The sequence below is a fragment of the Henckelia pumila genome, chromosome 2 (genome assembly GCF_033568475.1).
Source record: "Henckelia pumila isolate YLH828 chromosome 2, ASM3356847v2, whole genome shotgun sequence".
Taxonomy (NCBI): domain Eukaryota; kingdom Viridiplantae; phylum Streptophyta; class Magnoliopsida; order Lamiales; family Gesneriaceae; genus Henckelia; species Henckelia pumila.
In genome coordinates this window covers 46950964-46961012 of record NC_133121.1, presented here as the reverse complement: position 1 = coordinate 46961012, position 10049 = coordinate 46950964, and positions in this window count along the sequence as shown.

Here is a 10049-nt window from a genome sequence, read left to right as displayed (position 1 = left end):
TGAAATGCATGTTTAGAAAAAGGGCTATCAAAATCTGATTTCAAAAGGAATCTTGGTTTTTGGGATCCCAGGGAAAAGAATGCACAACAATCTCCCACCTACTCTCCTGATCGAGGTGGCGTTGAGCTTCTTAATCCCAAACTTTGGTCCACTATATTGAGTTTTCTGGATATAAGAGTTGATCTACATACTACGCCACTCAAATATAATTCCAAACGTTCATTGCACTCAAGGCCATTCTTCCATCTACACTTGAGGGTTTATGGCTCAATATGAATGCATAAATAATGAATATGCATCAATCCATGAACAAGGAAAATGTAATCTCAAACACATAATTCAAACAAAAACAATCAATCATGTAAGTATGTGATTTTCAGGAACTCAAGAATCTCATTGATCTCGAGTAATATTTCCTATCTTGATCGATGTCAACTCATACCTATAATCTTGGTTCCAAGTTGCTAAAATCTGATCAATATACAACAACAAGATCATATCAAAATCTGCACAAACACATATCAATTTTCAAGGGTAGAAATCACTGCAAACCTTGATCAACTCATTATCGATTCAAATTCCGAATTTCATGAGTACGATAACCTTTTTGTCAATCTGAAAAATAGGTGTAAATATGTTGAACATAAGCATTTAAACTCAATCAAAGCATAGCTTAATCAACTAGACTCAAAACTGCAACTAATCTTGAATCAAAGGCATAACGGTTACAAACCGGCAAGCCGAACTTCAACTAAATCAAGCTAACCATCAACTCTAACCCATATCCACAATCATATCATCATAACCAACTCAAATATCAGTAATATCAGAAGTGGCAATTTTCGAATATTATTCTGAAAATAAAAACACAATAAAACATCGATCTTTTTCCGATCCGTCTTAGATATGTTATCTCTATCAATGCTAGAACAATATATAATCAAATTCTGATTCTAACACCATCTCAAAATTCAAACATGATAGATCATAGCAAAACTTACGTCACAATGGAGCCTTCGGTGTTGTGATCCCAGATATACTATCAATTTCAGATTCTATTGGACAGATTGGACGAAACGAGCTTCACAAAATGAAATTTGGCTTGAGGAAGAAGGTTTTCTAGAATCTCTCGTGAATGAGGCTGCAAGTCTGATGAATATCCTTGGAATATGAGTTTTAATACATACCAGACAAGTTTCTCCCACTCAAAATAGATTATTGCGATTTGGTCCCTGAAATATTCAATAATTGCAATTCAGTCCTTAATCAACCTTTCAATTTCTAATTCAATCCTCTAATGTAAGAATCCCGGAATTTAAATCGCAATCCCATAAATTTTCAAATTACATATTTTTGGGGCTTTAAAATCTACTAATCAGAAGTTTAAGCATACAATAATCTTAATTAAAACATAATTATAATTTATCAGCAGAAAACACCAAAGTTATACAAACTCAAGTAAAAGATCCGAAACTATTACAACCAAATAGAATGAAATTCTCAGTACAAAAATAACAAGTTTTGATACAATCTCCTAAATAAACAAAGCTCCCAACAGCTGCCAATACCCTAGAACTAAGTTAGCCTTGAGCCTCCTGCTCCGTTCAATATAAGATCTGCCCCGTCGAATATGGTGTCAAATAAACACAGAAATAACGTGAGCGACTACGCTCAGCACGAGAGTGTGAGTATACAAATACTAAATGAGCATGAATTCAAGTGTACGAGGTACCAAGAATCAAGTTCAAGAAACTCTGATCAAATAGACTCAGCACCAATGTATGTAGCACTTAGTGCCATTGCACCAGGAGGTGGCTCCCACACCCTACTGCAGATATCGGTAACCATCACAAATACACATGTCCAACCATCCACTAATACTTAGGGTAAATACCCTAACACCGGCTATCTCAAGGATAAAAGTTCAATAAGAATATTCATGTAGCATAATATCGTGACTTAATATATGTAGATAAAATCATTCCATATAACAATGCAACACATAATACATGCATACTCAGTCAAGATATCTTGAACAGTACTTTTGTACCTCAATACTATCAAGAAAACTACACCAGCTCTACTGTTCAAGCCTATAATCACAGGATTACTATATTACTAAACATTATCTAAATGCCTTAACTAAGCTAATAGATATTTCCAAACTATTTATATTAAATCGGATTATACCTTCGTCATCGTTAGCCCGTTGTTGTCGATTTTCCCAAAACTAGGGCACAACTCCGCTACGACTCCGAAGATGCCTTGCTAAGGACCGTCCCTAACCAAGAAAGGCTAGAATCCCCTAATCTACTCAAGAAACAAGATGGAAATGTTGTGAATTAGCAAAGAAAATGGGCTCTCGGATGCCCTATTTATAGGCGGATATCAAACGTTCCGAACTCCCGATCGGAAGTTCCAATCTCTACATGCTAGCCATGTACCAAACGGCCACGATCGGAAGCTTCGATCTAGACTTCAGAAGTTCCAATCCCATGCATGCAGGTACGTGTTCAAACTTCAACGACACTTCACGAGTGTGAATGGCCTAACTCAATCAAAAGTTTCGATCTCACCTTCGAACATTCTGATCTATCTTTCGAACACCATCGCCAGATCCTATCACTTCGGATCTTCCGATCCCATTTGTACCTTCCGATCATGTCCAAGTATTTGACCCTTTGACCATTTCTGACGTACTACAGTTGATTTCTTGGTCCGATTAATCCAATTAAAATCACTTAATTATGTTTAACTCTTTAATATTGTTAAATGTGACTGGGTTACTACATTCTCTTCCACTTAAGAGGTTTCGTCCTCGAAATCAACTCTTAAGTGAAAGAATTCAAAATTGAACAGAACATCCTTTCATTACCAGTGAATAATTTACAAGATACAGTACTTTAAAAAAATACAATCAAAACAACTCATGATGTTCCAAATGCATGCTGCTCTCCAGTTCCCAAGTGGCTTCCTCAGTGCCTCAACGCTACCACTAAACTAGAACGAGAGGAATCACTTTGTTTCGTAATACCTTATCCTTAATATCTAGAATACGCAAAGGCCTCTCCACACATGTCAAATATGTATCCAACTGTACCTTAGGTGGCTGTAAAATATGAAACTCATCTGCCACATACCGTCGCAATAGTGATACATGAAACATATCGTGGAAGCTAGGCAAATACGATAGCAAAGCAAGTCTGTAAGCTAAATCTCCCACACTTTCCAAAATCTCAAATGGACCAATGAATCTCAAAGATAACTTTCACTTCAGACAAAGTTAAATATCCTGCGAAAGGGTTAAAATATCAAGAACACTTTTTCATCAACCTGGAACTGCAAAGTTTTGCGCTTGGCATTATCATAACCGGCTTGTCGATCTTGTGTAGTTTTAATCTGTTTCTTGATATGATAAACTATATCAATGGCTTGCTAAATTAGCTATGGTCATTCCACATGTCGTTCCCCAACTTCTTCCTAGAACAATGGAGTACGACATCGTCACCCGTACAACGCTTCAAATGATGTCATACCAATACTGCGGTGATAAATGTTGTTGTACGCGAATTCAATCAATGACAAATGATCTTGCCAAGCTGGACCAAAATCCCTAGTACAAGCTCGTAACATATCCTCAAGAGTATGGATCGTACGCTCTGTCTGCTCATCTGTCTCTGGATGATACGCTGTACTCAAATTGAAATTAGTGCCCAAAGTACGCTGAAAACTCCCCCTGAACCTCGAAGTAAACCTGGGGTCTCTATCACTGACAATACTCACAGGTACTCCAGGGAATCGTGCAATCTCTTGAATGTATATGTGAGCCATCCAATTAAAAGTGTAATCTTGGTTATACAGAAGGAAATGCGCTGAATTGGTGATTCGATCCACCACAACCCAGATAGCATCACAATTCCTTGAAGACATCGACAAATGGGTCACAAAATGCATTGTGATAAACTCCAATTTCCACTCCATAATTTTCAAACTATGAAGCAATCCTCCAGATTGTCTATGTTCTATTGTCGCGACCCGACCCAGATCCACTACCTAATCAGAGTTAAGAGCATAATTAAGCATGCATTAAATCAAATTGCTGCGGAAGACTAAATACAAGTAGACCGGCATAATACAACCGGCTAATAAAATGGGATTTATACAACCCAATCGAATTACTTTAAATAAAACCTATAGCTAATCCTGCTGTTTTCAAGGTTACTGGCTACTCCAGGCTCCTGGTGCTCAATCCTGCACCTACACCTGCCCATCGAATAGGGTATCCAGATACACAGAAAATACTAGACGTGAGCTCTAAGCTCAATACGAAAGCACGGATAAACATACAAATATGATGCATGAAAATGAACGGGTATCCATATCTAGGATAATTGTATACAAACTGCTCAAACTGGCGCCTGGGATATAAGCTCGTCACATCGGGGTAGCTAACCACTGTGTGCAACCACTCATTCCCGAATCCCGGACGCGGACCCTAACTGGCTCATCTCGAAAGATATACAGATGTACAGGCACAAGATGATATGCACATGCCACATAACAATAATAACATGCAAACACATAAATGCAATATATAAGCATGCATATCCGCTGGCAATCTCAGTCAGTACTTACGTACCTTTCTAAGGCAGTCCTAGTAGTCCCACTCTAGGTTCCAAGCCTATCATCAAGTCTACAATGCAAATACCCATGCATCATTCAATAAGCGCTAAAAGCCTTAACTAAGATATTGCATACTCCTAAATAATTTAAGGAGACCATAGTTATACCTGCGTCCGTCGTCAGCCCACTGATGGCGACTATCCCGCAACTAGGGCACTCCCCTGCTGCAAATCCACAGCCTCGAACACGGCTCTACAATACGAGCACTGCTCCGCTACTATGTCAAACACTGTCTGACTATACTAAAACAAATATCCTACTCCAACTCTAGAATAAGAGTACCCAAAGTCTTAAAATAGGACCATGAGGGCGAAGGAGAGAATTCGAAATTGGCAAGAAATGAATGCCTCGGACCTTATATTTATAGGCATTGATCGGAACCTCCGATCCTCGATCGGAACTTCCGATCCTTGATCGGAACTCCGATCCTGCCATCGGAGCTTCCGAACATCCTTATCTGCCACATGTCAAAATCTCACTGGTCGACTTCGGATAGGGCGATCGGAGCTTCCGATCCTGCCACACGTCATGCATGATGTTATATCGATCGGAGCTTCCGATCCTGATCGGAGCTTCCGATCTCACCTTCGGAGCTTCCGATCCTTCAGATACCAAATTGGTTTAATTAACATAATTAATCTCTTAATTACCAATTTCGGTTACGGGGTACTACATTCTCCCCCACATAAGATATTTCGTCCTCGAAAATAGATCTTAAGTACCGAATGCAATACAAGGTACAGAAACATTCCTTATTCAAATCAAACGTTACAACCGAATACAACTCACAACTGAAATCAAAACAACTTAGGATGGTCTTCACGCATCCTTTCTTCAAGCTCCCAAGTAGCTTTCTCAGTGCCTTGGCGCTGCCACTGAACTAAAATCAAAGGAATAACTTTGTTCCATAAAACCTTATCCTTATAATCCAGGATACGAATAGGTTTCTCAGCATAGGTCAAATCCTTGCTCACTTGAACCTCAGACCGCTGCAGAATATGAGACTCATCTGCCACATACCGTCGCAACAGTGATACATGGAACACGTTGTGAATACTGGAAAGATGCGGTGGCAAAGCTAGTCGATAAGCGAAATCGCCAATGTTCTCCAAGATCTCAAACGGACCGATAAACCTGGGAGACAACTTGCCTTTAAGACTAAATCTGAGAATCTTACGAAAAAGTGACATTCTCAGAAATACTGTCTCCCCCACTTCTTTCTAGAAGAATGGAGTATGACAAGTCGCCCGTACAATGCCTCAACAAGTGTCCTCCCAATGCTACGATGGTACCTATTGTTGTACGCGACTTGATCAATGACAACTGATCTGGCTAAACTGAACCAAAAATCCATAGTACACGCCCAAAACATGTCCTCCAAGGTATGGATAGCGCTCTCCATTTGACCATCTGTCTCTGGATGATATTCAGTATTTAAACTGAAAGCAGTGCTCGTAGCACGTTGGAAACTCCCCCAGAATATGGAAGTAAACCTGGGTCTCGATCGCTGACAATGCCCACCGGCATCCATGAAGTAGAACGATCTTTTGGATGTATAACCGAGCCTTATGATCAATAGAGTACTCTCGACTTCTCTTCGAATACCCACTGTTCCTACGAACCTTAGCAGTGATAGTTCCTCTTCAAGTATACCACTTGATACTGACTATCCCTCTTGCTAGAATCAGTTCGTACTAACGAGAAGACCAGATACAACCAATCCCGAAAGTTCCTAGCATCGACAGACTTACATTCCGTACTTATTTTCTTCGATGCTGACCAATATTCTCAAAGAATGTCACCGCTATAATGCTGAACACATAGATGGGACCGCAACATCTACAACATTAGTAGTCTAGATTAAAGATCACCACTATCTCGTCACTCGAGATATCAATTGAATTCGCAACACTGGTTATCCAACCATAGATAACAATCCCAAGTCACACTTGACTTGCTACCAAGATGAACAAAACTAGTTCACCTCAACCCTTCGCGCAATCCATGACACATGCGATAAACCAACGAATTTACCCGATAGATCTCGGTCGATCCCAACACCTCAATGGCATAGCACATCAGAACGTACTGGGAAATCACCGACAACAATCTCACTAGACTCTGAACACAGTCTCACCTGTCATATCATCCCACGAACAAACAACTGATATCGGCTTGCTAATGCTCATTGAATTCCGCAACACTCGTCGAATCACAATTTAACGAAAATCCTCCGAGAAAACTGCTGAAAATGCCTAAACAAGTATTCGGCTAATAGTTCCCAAAACTGTAATCCAATAGCATGGAACAATTCTATTTCCAAAACTGGGTCAACCATTGATAATACCAAGCAATGTTCAGATCAATTATGTCTTCTCTTACCACTGATAACTTTACCCGAGTTATCGAACTAGCCATGACTTACCAAAGTCAAAACATGCAATCACCTCCCGTGATCTATCGAACTTGAAAGTCCAAACGACTGCACTCCGAAAATCTCAACCACCCAAGAATCCTGAATGCAAATAATTCTCTTACTATTCCGAGACATTTACTTAAAGGATCCAAACTCATAAGCACGACGAGTTATAGTATCGTCCCAAGTATCTCTCGGTTCATGATATCTTAATTACTGATCTGCTCAACCAATTGACCTCGTCGATAAGTTGTGACTATCACACAACTTGTCAGTACCAACCAAATTATGGCAACCATCCTCCATGTCTTGGTCATTTGAAATCTCACATGGCTCGATCAATAATCATGATCTCACGGCCATACGTCCGCATATCCCAAATACTTGGAATCAAAAGAATCACAGCTGATTCAACTTACCTATCTCTGACAAAGTCAGACAATAGCTATTAGTAGTCAACAGTACCAATCTCGCATCGATACTGACTCACAACCAACTGTCGCTAAACTTGCTCCTGATAACTATATCTCTTGCTAAGACTGCAACAAATCGAGACTGAGTTTACTTGCCGCGGTGTCCCACCTGAAATCACCACCAAGTGTACACTGGCATAAATCACACTATCCTCATGCCTCAAATAATCATGTACAATCCTTAGCATCGGATATAATCTATCACTGAAGGAAACCATTAATGTTGAAAACTACTCATCTCCGAGTCAAATATTTCAGGAATTTCACAAACCCAAACTCCTGGATAGCCCCTATCACAAGAGCATCCAAACCCCGACTAGATCCACTAGTCTAGCAGTATCCAATAGACTAAAACGATCTGTTCAGAGTACGTACTCGTCAAGGAAAATCCCTCCAAGACTAGTCCTTGTGACAAAACTGCAAACCAATATCTCTGACGAGAGTCAGACGATATCTAAACCGCTGACACCTAACCAGGCATCCAATCCAATGTCATACCCCGTCGTGACTGTTACCAAAACTCTAGACTATGTAGCCTTCCCACCTCCAAATCCTGAAGCACGAAGGCTTCTAGGCATTCTCCGAAGTACGAAAGACTCCCAGAGTAACACTGGCATAGGGTCGCGCTCCATCATGTCTAGTCATGGTCCTAGTCCACAACTCTCGGCATATACCCGACTTGGTATCCCGATGAAATCCCATCATCACGAAGTCTCAACCTATGCAGGTCAATCAGACTACTTTCCTAAGGAAACAACTTAGAACAAAAACTCAAAATTCCAAACAAGATTGATATTTCCATGCTCCCAGATGAATTACCTCATCAATGGCAATAACTCAATCAAACGACTAATTAGGTCAGCCCTAGGAAGACATCTAGACTAACCCCATGTCAATCCGTTACCGTTGACTTACTCAAATTCCATGAGCTATCCTAGTTGATTAGTCAACTAATTCCAAGTCAAACTTAGTAAAATTACTTGTAATCAAACACGAATCTTTGAATAAGTAAAACATGTATCATTACTTCAAGTTATGTACAATTTCCTTTATTACAATCCCATGTAATACATACAGTATTCAAAATACAACAAAATGTACATCCAATAACTTGAACTGATACAACCAAATTCTGATGATTCATTACAACTGAAATACTGTTTACAAATACATCAATACAGTATTTAAAATCGTCGAACTTGTCTTCACTCCTTGAGCATGAAGCTTCCAATCGACACACGCATCGATACAAGCATACTTCCGTCCAAGTCTCTCTACATGTCCTCCAGCAAAGAACTCTGGAGAAATGGCACGTGATAGCTAACCAGTTATGCTCTGTGTCAGTGCATGTTAGTCGACTTCTTCTGCTCACGATCTACCATCAGCGTTCTTCTTGTATCTAAATCATGTTTTGAACATGAAGTTTTCCGTATGCCTACCAAAAGCATCGATACAAGCATACCGGAAAAACCATGTTCTGCACGAGGTTAAAGACCTCACTCTCGAAATCTGTCATGCTTTAGGCACTCAAGGCATTCTCTAGTGAAGGTCTATCTGACAATCTCTCCAACTACGAGTGGAGAATCTTCAAGGACTGGAACCACATGGATTACTAAACACCATTCGTTCCAAAAAGCCCTCAGAGGTATCTGACGCGATATAACCGATCTTCTCTTCCAGTCTTCCCTGGCTGGAATCCATATGTTCTTCGATTATCATCCCAATGCATCGAATGATGAACCGTCCACAGCAGTCAGTATATCTATCGATATGCTACTACTGGTGTTCACTGTTGCATTCCTTATAGTAAAAACTTCTGCCGCAAACCTTGGCAATGAAGAACCAAATATTCTTTCGCTAGCCTCAATCAATCCTACAAGGATAATCAAGAAGTCTTATTATCAATTTCCTAAGTCCCTTGCATGCAGTGCTTTGATACCATAAATGTAGCGACCCGACCCGGATCCACTAATAATCAGAGTTAAGAGCATAATTAAGCATGCATTAAATCAAATTGCTGCGGAAGACTAAATACAAGTAGACCGACAGAATACAACCAGCTAATCAAACGGGATTTATACAACCCAATCGAATTACTTTAAATAAAACCTATAGCTAATCCTGCTGTTTTCAAGGTTACTGGCTACTCCAGGCTCCTGGTGCTCAATCCTGCACCTACACCTGCCCATCGAATAGGGTATCCAGATATACAAAAAATACTGGACGTGAGCTCTAAGCTCAATACGAAAGCATGGATAAACATACAAATATGATGCATGCAAATGACCGGGTATCCATATCTGGGATAACTGTATACAAACTGCTCAAACTGGCACCTGGGATATAAGCTCGTCACATCGGGGTAGCTAACCACTGTGTGCGACCACTCATTCCCGAATCTCAAACGCGGACCGCGGAGTCCTCGAGGTATCAGTACCTAAGGGTACTCGATATCAAACGTCCTAATAGGGCTGAGC